Genomic DNA, 17,900 nt, shown 5'->3' on the forward strand with positions numbered 1-17,900 from the left:
CATGGACCTCAAGGGCCGGTGAGAAATTCCCACTAAAAATCCATAACAGTTAAGTGTGCCTAGTGACTTGCAGGTTTGTAATATGCATAACAACAGTATTAGTTATTGACTAAAGAAGCTTTTTTTCCTGGGTTTTTTTTTGGTTTGGTTTGGTTTTTTTCTTTATGGTGGCAAATAAGAGTGCAGAATTGATGTGATGTCTGGAGCTCTAACCCCAGCTCTCCTGCTGGCTCTATACCACCTAATTCAAAACACCTAATAATGAAAGTCTACATCCTTCAACAACCAAATAAAACTGCAGAAGATCAGTTTCTACAAAAGCAGGACCAATTAGTACATACATGATTTTTTTTTTTGTCTCCTAAGTGTGTTCATTCTGGACAGACCTTCTCAGTTTTCTTATCTGATCATAACTTTTCCATCCGATTCCCATGCTTGCAGTCATGCATTGCTTAACATTTGTGAGCACGAGAAAAAAAAAAAAAATCACCATTCATCCTTAGATTTTCTTGCAGATTTCTGAATCTCGAGAAGAAGAAAAAGATGTTCACACAAGAATTTTTTTAAAGCTACTCTTCTAGTGTTAACACAAATTGTCCCTCTGGAAACCTACATTATTTTCCTGGCAAGACTATCTTCACGTAAGAATAACAAAATTTGGTGTCCACAGGTTCATGATCCACACATCCACGTTACAAAACCTCTCTTCCTATGTATTTCCACACTAATAAAAGAGACATTTGCCAAAATACACAAAAGCACACAAGAATTCCATTAAGGAATTCCACAATCAAGAGTCACAGCCACTCATAAATGACAATCCACAATGACAATTTAAGAGGTGCACAAGTACAGACTCCACTTAGGTTAAAAATGTCCAGTAAGTAAGTAGATTTCAAATTTTCAAGGAATCATGAGATAGAAAGTGAAAAATGCAAACAAAAATGCTTATGTTTCAACTTTTAAGATGATATACCATGCACATCCACTCCCTTTAAAACAATTTTATGTCTAAATTACACAAAGCTGTTGGTAGAGGTAAAATTATGCTGTTTTGAAGAAGAGATCAGTAATAGGTACGATTTAACATACTTAAAAGTAGCTTAAGAACTACATGTATTACTGCTGAGTTTCTCCCTTCCTCACGTACTTCTCCATCCCTGTATCATTTGAGACACACACACACCTGTTGTATCTTGTACTTTGGAAAATACGTTCCTTAAGGGAAAGGGCAGTATAGAATTTTGCATGTAGAAAATCTAGTCAAACCCAAACGAGGTCCAAGCTGGCAGAAGCTTGTAGCTGCTTCTGATATGTGCTAAATATAAAGAATAGAAACTAACACTGCTTTCACAGCTCCGTGATGGTATTTGTGTGTCTAAAATTAAACGTGAGGTCTATTGATCCACACCTAGTTTTCAGTGTTAGGCAAACTCAAAGTGGAAGAAGAGAATGGTGACCTTGACACAAATGTGATTGGGAAAACCGACTGGATGGGAGGAAAATCTGTGTTTTTCAAAAAAACTGAATGTGTAATCCTCTGAGCAAACTTGTGGTAAGGTGCAAGAACATCAACTGAAGTGTGACATCAGCCAATTACCTTGTTTCTTTAAGACTCATCCTGCAGCCTCTCCAATAGGAGGGAAACCCTTTATCATCCTGGTTAGATGTTTAGTGCAGGAGCTCCAGGAAGAAGCCTGACAAAGCAGATACAGAAAGTTTAAGTTTACTCCTTTCATTGAGTAGCTACAACAACAGGATTGGACTTGTAAGGACAGAAAGTGGACAGACACTTAATTTGTTATTGAAAATTACAGTTATATTTTGATTAGTTTAATTTGCAAATTATTCTGGAAAAGAAACCAAAGCACGTACCTAATCCTAGTAACAACAGGCTCAAGATCAGGCAGAAGAATATAATTATCTTCATTAAAAAATGGAGGCAACATTAAAGACACGGTTCTCTGTATGAACTTTGTGAATGGATGAGTATGTCTTAAAAGAGCAGATGGAGAGAAGCCTTCCTTTCACTCACTATATGAAGTTATGCCTGAACCATATAATATTAAGGTAAGCACTATTTGTAGGTGCAAAATTACTTTTTGAAGGGGTCACAAATTCAAACACAGCACCTCAGCCTAGCCCGAAAGCGTTCCTTTTTTTATTACTCCTTTTTAAATGTTTATTTCATACACATTTACCACAGCTCATTTCAGCTGAGCAGAACCCCCATGTTTGTGATTTTTGCCTACAAGAATATTAAATTTCTGCACATCTGTCTTCTCTCTAGGGGTTTCTCTAGGGAATATAATAGTCTATTTGTTTTTCTATTGATCTTGTATCTAAATACTGTTTTCTCCTTTCAAAAAAAAAGAGAGCTGCCAAAGAATCAGTAGTGCCACTGTGAAAATGTTTTTCTTAGCTGGATGAAAAGATGGCAGAGCAAGACTGGGAAAAAATATTTTTCAAATCTGTTTTAATAAGCGTACTTCCAGATAGGGATATGCTAGATATTGGTCTAGGCATGCCCCAGGCCTATGATCCATCTTTCATCCTTTTTACCAATTTCAGACTGACAGCTAAATTAGCTCATGGAAAAGGCTCCCGTAGGCAGTAACCAATAACCTGCCATCCAAGGTAAGTTGCAACAGTGAGAGGCATAGGGAAAAAAAAGTGGAGATAGAAAGCTGAATTTACATCAGTTGATAAGAAAAAAAACAAGGATACAAAAAGGATCAAATTCTAAAAAAAAAAATTAAATAAGTCATGCTGAAAAGAGAAATAGAAATTGTGATTTAATGCTGCTAAGCCACAGGCATAGACTGACCCCTTAAGACATGACTAGCCGGTCTTTGAGTTTCTGTAGTTAGTAAAACCAGTAAGTTTACAAATACACAACTGCAAATGGAAGAGCTTTCTCTCCCTATAATATTTAGGCTTACTACCACCTAGTTACTGAGACGCTTTCATCAAGAGACAATAGCGCGTCATAAAAGGCAAGATATCAACAACCTTTTGCGAGACAAAGCTCATTTTCTTCTCAGGCAAAATAAAATCCTCAGCATGGGAGTGTTCACATTACAGTGCTAATAGTGCACATGTGCTGAATTATTTAAAAAATAATAAAGATAGGAGGAATGACACATCCACGGGTTCACTGACAAAGCAGGCAGTTTAATATTTGCACAGCATCTATCTCACCAAGTAACTTCAGCTTATTGAATCTGAAGCTTAACACAGATTTCTGCATGAAAAAATAACTGCTGCAAACACTTAGAATAAACTCTTTCTGAAATGGACTTAGTTATATCTGAACTTGTATTTTATACTTGCATTTTTGTCATTTTTTTCCATCAGACTCTATGATAGGCAAACCACAGTTTAAAATCAATGACTTCAGTAGAGTTAGTGATTTTTTTTCATGGCAGAAATTTCCCCTGATGCTATTTACAGTACAATATAACATTAAAAATTATAGTTATAATTATGGTTTCAAAATAAGGCGCAGTACTCTGTTAAGCACTGTTAACAAAGTTTCTAGTTTCTTCTGTTTCATTCATATAGATAGATAGGTGGATCAGAATTTCATCAGACAATCCCAAAATGTTAACACAGATACTTGCAAAAAATCCCTTTTTGTTTAGTGGGATGCCACAAAACATGACAAACCCATTTTGTTGCTCACTGCAGCTGTGTGTCTGTGTTTGAAAAGCATGCTTAAATTAAAGATACAAAGAAATGCCTGGGGTTTCATTGCATTGCAAATTTAAAGAAAGACTGATTTTCTTCAAAGGAGGTTGATAATAACCTACAAACAGCAGGTATTTTCTGCTACCAGCATGTAGCTGGCATGTCATGGCTAGTACATCTTTAATCATAATAATGAGTTCTGTGGTAATCATGATAAAATATGTTTTAACTGACAATGTTTTACCTGCCATTGCTACCCTCCACTGAGAATTACCAACTTCTTTCCTTTTTGAGCTTTTCTAGCTTTAGCAGCACATCTCATTGTGGCAGCTGTACCATTAGCTGGGTTACTACTTTAAAAGGTTTGCTAGTTGTCAACATTTAACTCTTAAATATCAGTTTAAGTATTGTGAAATTTAACTGACTGCTCGGAACAAGGAACACACATAAAAATAACAGAATGGTCTGGGGAAAAAAGGGAAAACGCCATTTCTTTTCCTGCAATAGGCAAGCAGTTTCCTAACTTCTTTCTCTAAGCAAATTTTTTTTTCTGATACAGTTAATTCATAGAACCATAGAATGGCTTGGGTTGGAAGGGACCATAAGGATCATCTAGTTCCAACAGCCCTGGTCCCTCAACTTCCAACTTCCAGCCTACTCCAGAAAACCTGATTCTCCTTGAAATGTTGTGGATCCCTGAAGCATTCAAGGCCAGATTGGATGGGGCCCTGAACAACCTGATCTAGTGAGTGAAATCCCTACCCATAGTGGGGGGGTTGGAACTAGATAATCTTTAAGGTTCCTTCCAACCCAAACCATTCTATGAAATGTCACCTTCTTCTCTTAGCACAAAAATGAATGCATTAAAGAAACCTTCTGCCTTTTTTAATGAAAGAAATAAATTAATAGCATAACTAGAAAAATATCACTGAAATTCCACCAAAAAGTATGGAAGGGAAGCTAGAGAGAAGTAATTAAAGCTTTTTTTAAAGCACAACAAAAGCTGCCCTGTGAAACATCCTGAACTGCAGAACATCCAGCATTAAAAGCTAAAACAAAAAATAAACTTGATGTCTAATATGTCTAATAAACTTCCCCCAGGTCCACAATAAACAAACAAACAGGTGGCTATGAATAAATCCAACCTCCTCCACCAGGTTTGTAGAGGATTACTTGGAAGGGAAATCAGTAGAGCTCTTCTGAGCAAACCTAAAACAGCTTTGAGTGCTGGGGATGAACCCAGCATGGGCACTGAGCCTCACTCAGCACAAATATCTGCTCCACAGCCCATTTCAAAAGCCTGCGCCAGACCTCAGGTACTGGTTTTGGGACAGAGTAAATTTTCTGGAGCAGAGTTAATTTTTTTAGACCAAAATAGCTCATCACAGAAGAGCCCCTGATGTGTGGTTTCATTTTTTTCTTCTGCCACTGTCCTCACAGTGGTGCCAGCAAGACTGTTCCTACCACTACCCCCCAAAAATTTGTCTAACAGTTGCACCTTGGCCACAGCACTTGCAGGGACCTGGGCCTCCACCCCAAACCCTTTCGTAGATGGGAACCAACTTGAGCAGTAATGGTGAAAGATGAGGTGGGAGCAGATTATCAGAGGTTATTATTATCAGAGGACTTGGGCTGAGTCTCCTACTCCATTGTCAGTCAGCCCTTTACCTGAGTTTTACAAGCTTCAGTGTGCTGCACAGCATTAATAAAACTTTCCACCTCACAGTGGCAATAAGACCAGGGCTGAAGACAATACTGTTGAGTTATTCAGATTTGGTGGTAGCACAGCTTTATTCAATACCTCAGGTATTTTGTACAATGTGAGCAATATAAATGCACCCTAGCAGGTAAAGACCTCTGCAGGAAAAAAGTACTTAAAGACTAAACTATGAAGAAATAAGCATTCTAAATGAGTGCTCATTTCAAAAAGCATTTTTCTTTTGCCACTTATTAAGGTTTGCAGAAACCTGCTGAAAGGATGTTTCTCTGTTACAACCTTTAACTCTGAGTTCTTAACCATACCACAGATCATAATATTGTCATTCTTCACTGTCACTGCTGCGTCAGCAGCTGTTTTTGGTCTCACAAAAAAAGGATTTGACCTTTGGGATGGACAGGAAGCTGAAGGAGCAACTTTATGAAAAAATAGCCTCCTGTTTACATTTGCCTTGTTTAGCGAACAATTATCTTGGGAGACAAAAGTAATAAGCATGTAAGTTTACATAAGCAGAAGTGTCATTTTGATAGCACTAAGTATGAGTGCATGCCAAGCTGTCGGTAACAGTTCTAACTATAAAATGCTTATCTGTATTTTACCAATAAAACCCACAAAAATGCAAATGACAAGACCAACAGCACAATCTGTCAGAATCTAACCTCTACCTATCACAGTGAGGCTCATCCACAACCACAAAGAAAACAGCAGCTGCCATTATTTTATGGGGCACAATTTTTAGTGGTATTTGCTTACAATTGTATCTTTAATGCTGGTAAATCCAGACCACCTATTCTATGATTCTATGATCTACATCGAGAGCACCAGCAAGCCTCAAACTATTCCTTACATATGTCCTAAATGTTCTCAAGTACTTTAATTCTACTATAGTCAGCATTAGGTTTTCTATATATATTTGTGTGCTGAAAATAAATGTCTCATGAATCTGAGAAGCAGTAGGGTGAAATATACGCAGTATAACATCTTATGAGTGTTAAATGTTATGCTACAGATAACTCATAATGGCAGAAACAAGGCAACTCAGTTCTTCTTTAAAATCTTGTATTCTGCAAAAGTTATAATGCTATTTAAACATATTGCAAGTATTTACACTCATTGTCTAGATAATCTTAGTTTTAATGAAGCATCACTTCATTTTCTGAGGTTTGAAAATCTGCAGAAATCAAACATGAAGTATAACAGCTTTTACAACTTTGTATTTTACACTGTCTTCTTCAAGAGCACCCCTGAGAGTGTACTTTAACAGTACAACAGAATATCATTTTATCTGCTTGGAAGAAAACACTACTGTTTAGAGTCCTTATATTCACAGCTTTATATAAGACCTAGAGAAAAACTACATACTTTACAGAACAGACTTACTGCTATATACACGCATACCTCTTACATTTGCATGTATTTAATATTCAGCAGGTTCTGTAGACCACCTCTACGCTGCTACTCAGCTCACTACAGGATAGTAATGACACTGACAACATCACCCAAGAGTACTCAGGCAACTTCTCTTAGTTACAGTAAAAGTCTCTTGAAATACCAACCTGGCTCAAGGGAAAATTTAGCTCTTTATTTACTTAAATTTTAACAAACAACTGGAACAAAGAGCACAATGCCAAATAACCACGACTGTCACCACACCTCCCGGGGCGGCTTGTTCTCCTCTATTTCATCTCTAACATTACCAAAAGTAAATGGAAGAAAACACTCAAATCTTCACTAGACTATTTCATGGTCCTGAAATGCAGGAAGAATAATTTTTGGCTTGCCATCTAAGGTGGGGAGAATACCTCATCAACCAAAACACTCAAGGCGCTAGGGAGCAACATCATATGCAGTGTTCAGAAGTACCACAATGAGAAAAGAATGCACACCTACCTGCTTTCAAACAGCTACTAATGACTCAAATTACAGAAAGCTCTGTCAGAAGACAGACATGCAAGTCCTCTGCCACAGCTCAGCAGAATCCTGTGTGCAGGCTCTGTGGTCAGCATTTTTTTTTTATTTTGTAATCCATTTCCAGCAAAAGATGGATTATGAAACATCACCCCTACATTTAAAAGTCCAATGGGACAGCTGTGATAACACTACCTGTCTTACTGCCTAACACAGACCATTGTGTTCTGGTTTCCCCTGCCTGGGCATCTTTTTACAGCACAGATGTCGGGAATATACCTATTTAACATTTGGCACGCTTTTTTCACTGAGGAAAATTAAAGGCCTCCACAGAGTTAACCAATGTACACTTTTTTACTTATAGAACTTGACTTCAACTTTCCATCTGTCTCAAGTTCATCCCCAATCAGTGTGCTGAGACAGCAAAAGACTATGGATTAACCATCCGTCTGAAGAAAGCTGAGATAATGTGCCATCCTACACTTGGGAGAGGATAAAGATCCAGCATGACAATCAATGCAGATGTACTCTCATAATGGATTTCACTTACTGGGATGAGTTTTGTTTAAGCACTAGCCTTAGTGATCACTAAATCATTATTTAAAAGTAAAAAGTTGTACCTTGCCTTCAGCAAAGTACCCCACTGAACCTGACACCAGCACAGTGTGAGATCAAACAGTCCATCCCCACTCCACTTCTACTCAAGACTCAAGCCAACCCTCTTTTTATCTTCCTTCTGCACCCTAGTGGCTCTCAAGACCATCTCAGGGCATCCAGCTCACCCTGAACATAGGTCTCCTTCCCTCTCTTCATCCCAGCACGGCCACGACTGTAATTTCAGCCGTGTCCACTGCCTTCCTCAACACCTTCCTCTCCCTCTGCTCCTGCCCTCTGTTCTCCCCAAACTGCTCAGCATGTCACACTGGGCTTTCTCCTTCTGCCTTGTCATGTCCTTGCATCTGCTTCTCCAAGTTTCACTTACTATTTCTGCTCCCCCCAAGCTCAATTCTGTCCTCTTGTCAAATAACTGACTCCCTTTCACCACAAAACAGAAAAAAAACCCCAAAAAAACAAACAAAGCAATAAATAACCCTGTTCCTGGCAAGGTACTTGCTGCCATCCCATGTTTATTTGGTCTGAGCTCCTTCTCCCAATGCATGCCTTGTCTACTGACACCAAGTCCCTCTGAGCACAAGGACTATTTGCTGTGGGGTATTTGCACACTGCCTAGCACAGAAAGGTCCTCCAGTAGCAGCATAATTTCTTTACTCCAAAGAGCCAGTGTCAAGACACTACTATTTTTAATGCAGCTCATCCAAGGGAAACCTACATCTTTTTTTTTTTTTCTTTTAATATGCTTTCTGAACAACAAAACAAGTTGTTGTAACTGTAGGCACAACTGATCATGTAAGGACATATGACATCCACACAACTGCTGGATGCAGGGAGTATTACATAGCATATCGACACGCTAGTGGAGTAGAGCTGTCCTGTACCATTCCCAACACCATTTCAAGGCAGGTGAAGTAGAAAGCCAGCTTGTGTTTTCAGCCTTAGGTAACAGACAGCCAAGCCATTTAACTGACAATCACGGGTTTATTTGTCTGATCCTACGAAAATGTGAGCCCAGCTCATTCCAGATGGGTGCATACCCAGGTGCCCAAATTTACATATGCAAGCACACAAACATGCTCCTGCACAGACCCACACTGCCCACCCAGCAAGGAGCAGAGCAGACTCTTAAAGTATCTTTTCCACTTCTGTCCCACCCCACACACTGTTAAAAACTGCAACCTAATTTTAATTCATACATATTGTTCTGCAGAATAGTTTGTGGCAAATGACAGTTGCTAGACAAAAACATTTCTCCTGCATTACTTTTCAACAAGTTCCCATTTGTATTCATCTCCTCTGTCCAGATGAAATGACACTGCAAGTCAGACACATCTGTTTGACAAGAAGTGAGGTCATCTGGGACATGAATTTGTCCTCTTACATAAGAAAAGGCCTAGTCACAGAATAAACAGTAAGAAAATAAAAATAATAATGCACATCCATAAAGCAGTATGATAGCAGAATTGTGCAAGAGTGGTGGTTACTTGTCCCCCCATAGAAAACACAATAAAGTGAACATTTTAAAAAAAGTTAAAAAAAAAAAAAAAAAGCTTGAACAGCAAATGGAGACAGACAGATGAAGGAAAGAAAACATCCTGGTCACTATGACACCAGCCTCAACATCTGCAGTTGGTGAGGAAAGCAGTTTATACTTCAGAGAACAAAAACAACTGTATTCATTTGTCTTAGTTGCCAAGTGCCATAAATTGAGCCCCTCCAACTTTAATTAGCAGTTAAAAATATTCACATTTAAAATAGCTTTATCTCTACTTAATGAATTATTTGTCACCTACAGCCCTTTGGTTTCTCCCTTATGAAACAAACAAAGCAATAAAGTTTCTCTTTGCTTAATAGAGCGTAAGGAGAAATAGATGCTCAGCAGGTAGGTGTTTCCTCATCCTCTCAAGCTTATCATTCAGACCCACTAAGAAGAATTCTCTGCTATGGCTGAGCCCTTGGTTTAAAAGACCTTAGAAGTTGTATTGTCACATCTTTATAAAATACATGTTCTATAACTAGCTAGTTAGCAAAAAAGTCATGGTAATACTTCTAACAGGCACACACCATGTACATTTGAGGACTTGCTGATGACAGATTTGGACCAAGACAGAGTCAAATATTGGTTGGGGAGAAGAATCTTTCCAGCACCCCCACTCTGTAGCCACTTTGTACATGACTAGAACATTCAGGTGGGATGTCGCTTCTTGCGTGTTCAAGAAGCACCTCCACCACCTTTCTTCCATGTGACCATCTCTGAAATGCTCTCTTTCCCACATAAACTCCACTGGTGCTGTTCCTCACCAGCAAGGTGCCAGATTGCTGCAAGACACCTGCACAAAGACAGCAGCCCCAGAGCAGATGGCTTCTGCTTAGAGAGTGGGTGGCTTGTGTGAAATGCCAGCAGCGTCGATGATCCAAGCTCTGCTGGCTGCCTGCAAATTTCCAAACAAAATGTCACGCTATCGGTCTACCTTGCCTGGTGCTGAACATCTGCAGCACTATTTCTCTCTATTTCCTTTTCTTCTCCTTTAAGCTCTTACCACCCCTCCTGCCCTCCCCTGCAATCAATCAGTAGTCCCAACTTGGAAACCCCTTGCTGTGAATTGGATGGAGCTGCTGGTAGGGTGTGTTCCCATCCAGAGTCTCAACTTTGTGATTCTTTGGATGCTTTGGCTACTAAATTCTCCATTTGTGAGTACTCAAAGCATGCTGCAAGGCCAGTCTTGCTTTCTACCCTGAAGACTGGGAACATTTCAAGCTCATTGTGCTGCCACTGAATATCTATCACAGAGAGATGAGCAGTCCTTTCTATTCCACTGTTCTCTGTACTATGTATTAATTACAGGAAGGGCATCCAGAACAGAGCTTAGGTCTCCTTAACGGCTTTTAGAAATCTAAACACATGAAAACAAACATTGGATTTTGTTCTGTACATAATCCTTACCAGCTGTGACTGAGCTTTATATAAACCAGGCTATTTGATTGACTTCTTTAATGAGAATTGCCTTGTAGTGTAAATCATCTGAGGAGGTAGGGCAAAAAGCAAATTTTACTTACCCCTGTGCTGTACTGTCATCACTTAGAAAAGGAATCAACACAGCAATTAATTATTTTTACACACACACTCTCATCTGAAGGATTGGCATGATCTAGTACCAGTCAGGTAACTGTACAAGTCTGGTAATTCACAGATGTGCAGCATATTTATGGAAACAATCCAAAGACATTGGCTTGGGGGATGTGGGAGAGGGAAGACCACCAAAACACTTTGGTCTTCCTTCTGAAGATTTGCTATGTGCCCGCCAGCCCACATGTTAAAGCAGCATTTGTTTAATAAAAACAGAATCTTAACTCTGGAAAATTACAAGATTTGATACGGAAAGCATCAGCTACAGCTGACGGACACCAAAAGCAGCTGTGGACACCAAAAGCAAACTATAAATCAAAAGCAAAACACTCACTATGCCAGGAAACAAGCTATCTGTGCGAGATGCCCAGAGACTGAAAGGCAGATGCTTTCTCATTAAGCAGTATTTACCACATCCTGACCCAACCGTAAAACCCAACACAAGGTGCCACACTCTGGACAGTCAGCAGAGTTTCATTCTCCAAACATGAAGAATATCACCCATATCACTTCACTGATAAGGTCAGGAACACGTTCTCTTGACCTAGTGGGTGGCAAGAGGTGGGGGCTATGGACAATCTACATCTACTGGAGCCGTATGTGCTCCTTGAGCAGGGAAGAACATGGCTCTACCTTCAGCCACTTCAGGGTGGGTATTATGGGTGTCACATGTGAGACTGAGCAAGCCTCCAGAGGGGCTGGATCTGCAAGCAATGGCAGCTTGATGGAAGCACAGTGAGAGAAATACACATTTATACCAGACAAGACCACCAGCAAATGAGGGGGCAGTGCTGACTTTGAATGAAGAGTGATGGAGTTTCATTTCCTTAGCTGTGTCTAGAGGGAGGAAGGAAAAAAAAAAAGGAAAACAAACCCCAAATCCTCCATATACCTTCCAGTCCTAAAAAGCCAGGTGAAAAGCAAGTAAAATCAGTTTCTAGAAAATTCAGATATATCTTCTCATGATTACTAAATATGGAATGGTGGAAACCTTGGAAGATTATTTGTCTCTCTCACCTACTGTTCTACTAGTGGAAGAGGACAGGGGGGCTGGAACTAGATGGTCTTTAAGGTCCCTTTCAAAACAAACCCTTCTATGATTCCATTTGACAAAGAAACGGGTGTTTATAAAGTTGTATTTTACTTAAAATTCTTTAAAACAGAGAGCTAGGATCCCGAAATTAAAAGAAACCACTTTACCTAGCAGTAGCATCATATGATTCCTTCTTCCATTACTAATGCCAACTACAACATGGAGGGCAAAAATGGCCAAGCTGTGAAAAACAGCTTATTTTTCCAGCCTACCAATGGCTTTTGTGCCTTTTTCCACAGTACAGAGGCTTGAACAGACAAGACTCATTCTCAAAGTCCTCAGCCATGCTACAAATGAAAAAAGATTTTCCAGTAGGTTATTTAATCCATGGCCCACCTATAATTACTCATGCACAGGAAGAGAAACTTCTAGTTTCAAGCTTCTGAAAGCAGATTAATGAAAGTGCCTTTGTTTGTGGGGAAAGAGGGAGCAGGGTAACTTGCTTAAAACGATACATTTTTGCCATATGTAGGTAGAAAATAAACCCATCCATCAAGAATATATTAAAAATAGATGAAAACTGGCTCCAGACATAAGATTACTTGGTGAAAATGCCAAAATAATGGACACAGAATTTTTATTCTATCAACTCTGAACAACAGGAGAGATTAGTTTATGCAAACTCCACAGAACAAGGCTTCATTTCAGAAAGTAATCCTTCAATTTAGCCAAGATTTTGTTTGCTCAGAGATACAATGGAACAGAAAAAAAATAGAAAATATCTGGCATACAGAAAGACAAGCCTGTGTACTGCACTTAGAAACAATTAAAGATGTGCTTTGCACCAGAGTAGAGCTTTTAACTACTGGAATAGGCAGAGCCAAATCCTGTATTTTGTGCATACAGTTTAAACTGCCAAACAGGGTTTATGTACCGATTAGCGGAGATTATGTAGAGTGGTACAGCCATTTTTCAAAAATACAATATTATTACAAAGAACCCCCAGAGGTTCATATGAAGATGGTCTCTATTTCATAGACAGTAAAATCACTGAGGCATATCATCACAGCAATGACTTACTACTCCTAAAGGAGCCAAGGGAGTCAAGCTCAGGGCTGTTAATGCAGGGAACAGCCCTCCCCTGCAACTGAACATGCAAAAACCAGTTTACAGCTCACATCAGGTATTTACTGGACTTCGACCGAGGTCTTAACACATCTGCATCACTTGTCAGCTTCACCCAGCTCTTCTAAAGAATTAGGACAAATTAAAAACACCTAAAATATTTAATTTAGGAAGTCTCTACTTCTTGTCACTCTACTAACACCACTGGCGGCTGTAAATCTTCACCAGGCTTTTGGGAAAAGTCACTTTCACAACCCTACCACGTGCATGGGACCGTAACATTCTGGATCATGCCATTCTGACGTTCAAATTGGGATGTATATGTCCAGTGTTCTGATCAGCGTAAGGCTATTTATCCTCACTACAAACACAAATACTTACATTTACTTAACACTTCTATAAATGCTTTTTTGGATAATCTTCGTTTTGTAAAACACATTTAACATGATTAATATTCATCAGCACTATAATATAAATATAACTGGATTTTAGCAGTACATCCAAAGTGGGTAATACAGCGTGCTTACAAGAAAACAAAGACATTTTTCAGTAACAGCCCTTCTCTACAGTTTGACATCAATAAGGAAAACTGAGGTGTTTATTGTGGACATCAGCAGCAATACTAGCATTACCCATTACTTTGCCAAATACTGTCATATTTGGATGCTACCTGAATCATGTCCCACTTCACCTCAACCAGGCAGTCCACTGCAGTGTGTACTCTAAGTGTCCTTGGTACGTTACCCTGTGCAATATAAAGGCACAGGTACCCATACTAGCGATGACCACGCGCGGCGCGTGCAGTATTCTCAACACTGCCATGTTTTCACCCATCCCTCCATGCCCTCCAGGAAAACTCCTTGGAATACCCTGTTCTCCTGCTTCTCACATCATCTTACTACCATCCACTAACCGCCCAGGCAAATCTGCAACAGAAGAAAGACCAAACAGCATTTTATGAAAATACACACCAAAGGCAGTTGCCCATCACCACTTCATAGCTACTTTTGGGTGCAAACTCCACAGGTTCTCCAGACCCTGCTCACATACACAGAGGGCATCTCAGCCCCACAGAAGCAGTACCCTCACCTCAGCACAGAAGATATGGGTAATACTTTCAGTGGGCATAACAGCTCAACTACACTATTACAGATGTTTAAGTATGTACAAAACATACCTGTGTCTCTGTGTTCTACCTCAAAGCTGAATAAGAAATTTATCATCAAGGAAAGTAAACATGATTTATGTAGCTGATGGCACAATGCACACCAAAGTCTTCAGGCACATTATCAAGGCAAGCACCCTCTTTGACCAGGAGATTGCACAGATTACAAATTAGAAATACAACTGCAGTTCTACCATTGCTGCTACCATCTCGCTGCCAAAACAGAAGAGAAAGAAAAGGTTCATTTGGGAGCAGTACAACATGGACAGCAGTACAGACAGGACAAGTCTAGACCTCAGGATCATCCCATAGAAGACCAGTGATGGATTGAAGAAATTTCTCTGGACTACTGGCTGAGAAAACCTCCTTGAGAGAAGCAGCCCTGGGGAAAAAAACATTCCCGAGCTAAGGGACAACAGGCAGAAGTGAGAGATGCAACAAGCCAACAACAAAGATAAAACTAAAAAGCTGTTTGCCACTTACTACACTTTTTTTTAGAGCTGGCTGCAAAGAGAAGCGGCCCAAGCCAATCCCACTGTTTTGGAAGCAATCTCTTTCCAGCCTAGGTACCAGGTTATAATACAATTTTCAGTAACTCCTTATTTCTTTGGTGCATCCAAAGGAGGACTAACAAGAAAATGCGCTTTTTGTTTTGCCCTCTCTTCTTCTCCAAATCATTAATATAATTCTAATGCAGGAGATTTTACATCACTTTCAAAGAGAAAAATTCAATTATGTCTATTATTCTCATGACAGAAAAATATCTTGCAGAAGTTGCCAATAAATAAAGTGCACGGTCAAATCATCCTGAAGATAAGCCCAGCCCAGTCCCAGAAGGAACAAGCAGGACACCCATGGAGAGCTGCTGTCACCTTCCCCCTCCTGGCTGGCAGGACCACTGTCCCAGGTGGCTGCAGCACTTTGCACCAAGAAAGCTAGCCCTCCTCTAGCCACAATCAGCTCAAGATGCAGAAATAATTTCAAGCAAGATTTTCGCTACTCACAATTTTAGAAAAGCAATTCCCAGACTTGAAGGACTTCTCCATTTGAAGCACACCTTTAGGCCCATACTTTTTCTATAATAATGAGTTCAAAGGTAATTAGAGTTCAAGCAACAAAACACTGGAGCACTTTAGACAGTGGAAAACGAAGGAAAATAGACATCACACAAAATAAACTGCTGGGCTCTGTGTTGTAGTGGACTATAAGGCAAGGAAAAGAAACGCTGTCAAACTTGAAGGGAAAAAGGCATCCGGCAGGTAACAGCACTATTTATAGAAAAACTCCATTTATGGAGATGCTAGCAAAAAAAGGGAGTAAGTGCCTAAAACAAAGTCCTTTATTGGCCTGAAGAAAAGCACGCTCGCATCAATGTCAGCCGCCAAACAGACTGGCAAGGACCTTGTGTCAGGCCCTACTGAAGACTCCACTATATAAGGAACAAGGCAAGGGGGCTGCTCTTCCACTTCAGCCGAAGTTTTTTCCCTGGTCACAGCAACACCCAGCTTTATCCAGTCTGCAGATCAAATGTTTGCTAAATAAAGTTAACTGAAAAACTAAAATATGCAAATATATAGCCCAAAAAACTTAGAGGGCAAATACTTGGGTAACTAAACAGATGAATAACAAATTTTCATGCAAATACATGAAGAACAGAAGACGGTTCTGTTCCAAATTTCCATGAGATCTCTGTATGTGTTTAAGAAACACCTAGAAAATAAAATGTAAATATCTTATGCATTGTTAGCAAAGGCAGTTGTGACAGGTATTACAACTGCTTAGCTTCTTATCTGGCAAAATACCTGAAATATTACTTACCCTCAAGTCACTGACCTATGAAAATACCAGAAGAAAGGAAAGGCAGTGTTTTCAACTACAGTTCAGAATTTGGATGATGGAATTAGAAACAGGTAACATGCCTTTTCAAAGTGATTTATATGGATTTATAGCTATTTCATAAGCCTGTTCGGAACTCTTCAATAGTTTGTCTCCTAGTGCTTCTCTTCCTAGATGCAGAAATAAACTTTTTTCTTCCTTTCTATTCTGATTTCCAGCAACTGAATCTGCTTCATACATCAATGTTAGCATTCCTGTGAAAAATCTTCCTGACTGACAAATCTGCTGTGGGTAAAACAGTGATGAGACAAATCCAGATCTCCCTCTGAGCAAAAAGGTTTCAGGGCAACATTCCCATTAAACGATGATGAATTATAGTGAAACATTGTGTATGAACACTGGGACGAATATGAAATGAGATCAGCTTTGTTAAAGTCACCACAATAAATATAAGATGAATCAATGAATACCAGGCAATTACTGCTGAGCCTTTTAAAGCTGTCCCACTGCAAATGCACTGCAGGCATTAGAAGGATACCCAGACTTGCGATAGCTGCAAACAGGCAGTGCCAATACTGACTGCAGAGAAAAATGCTCTACCAATCACTTACAACTTGGAAAGGGAAACCAGTGGTGGTCACAAAAATGCTTAGGCTAATGAAGGCACAGCCACCACTCCATCACAGCACTCATCTATCCAGGCAGCGGAAATGGCATGGCATTCAATTTCCCCAAAAAGTGAACTTGAAGACAATTTACTACTGAACCTATGGTTTAGGCTTGAGCCTATGCACAGGCCACAAACAGAGAGCCTGGGCCTTGGAGAGCATACTCATCAATAAAAAGAACATAAACCATGACAACTATCTTTCTTGAAGTTCAACCATGGAAGGAATCACCTTCGCTGCTCTCACCCCAAGAGGGTACCTTGCTCTGTTCTTCAACATTTTGGTATGGCTAAAATGGTTTTCCTTTACCCCCAAAGACCACCCTTGCCACATAAGTAGCTCACCACTTTCAACTCTGCAAAGAAAAGTTTTTTAGGCCATCATGATCCCACTAAAACTCTGCAGTGGAGCAGTTCAGTGCCATGCCCCAATATGTGGAGCATGCACCAATAAATTCATTCTGCTGAAACTACTGCTGTGAGATGACAACCAGGCAGAAACAGAGAGCAACAAAATACCTAAGTAATATTTGGCTGCTAGCAGAGAGAGAACATTAAAAAGAAAGGGCTGTGGAAAACCAGATGAAAATCAACACTCCGAGCTACTGGCTTGAAAATAAACCAGCTTTCCACCCGCCAGCAGTAGCCACGTACTTGCAAGTCACTGAGATCTCACTAAGGCTGAAGATTTGTTCCTTGCGGTGCTATGACCCATCGTCCCATAGTTCACCGAGGAACCAAGTAGCTGGGTCATGCGATGGGCAGATGCACGTGGGAGAGAAACCCTCGGGCTGCCGGAGCTGCTCTGGCTCCCGGAGTCCCCTCTGTGACCAGTGAAGCACATCAGCTCTCCCACCCCAAGCTTCTGCAGCCTGGGGAGCAGGCACAGGCTGAAACCTGGGCTTATAACCTCATTTGAATGGATACCTGACACACTGAAAAAGTCAGGTCCTTCTTCTTCTTTAAAAACAAAACCACCACTCCTTTAAAATGTTAAATTTACACGCACACCACACA

General features: G+C 40.0%; 1 protein-coding gene across 9 annotated transcripts in view; it reads right to left on the minus strand.

Annotated features, from left to right (window-relative positions):
* RARB (retinoic acid receptor beta) overlaps positions 1-17,900 on the minus strand; it is a 323,260-nt gene that overhangs the window by 230,515 nt on the left and 74,845 nt on the right. For 2 of the 9 annotated variants that reach the window (XM_032107886.1, XM_032107851.1), the window contains exon 3: positions 1,601-1,697. The exons of the other annotated variants lie outside the window; for them this stretch is intronic. The gene's annotated coding sequence lies outside the window, so the exon portion shown is untranslated. The remainder of the gene's footprint in view (positions 1-1,600; positions 1,698-17,900) is intronic. 9 annotated transcript variants of the gene reach the window in all.

Source organism: Corvus moneduloides, chromosome 1 (genome assembly GCF_009650955.1).
Source record: "Corvus moneduloides isolate bCorMon1 chromosome 1, bCorMon1.pri, whole genome shotgun sequence".
Taxonomy (NCBI): Eukaryota; Metazoa; Chordata; class Aves; order Passeriformes; family Corvidae; genus Corvus; species Corvus moneduloides.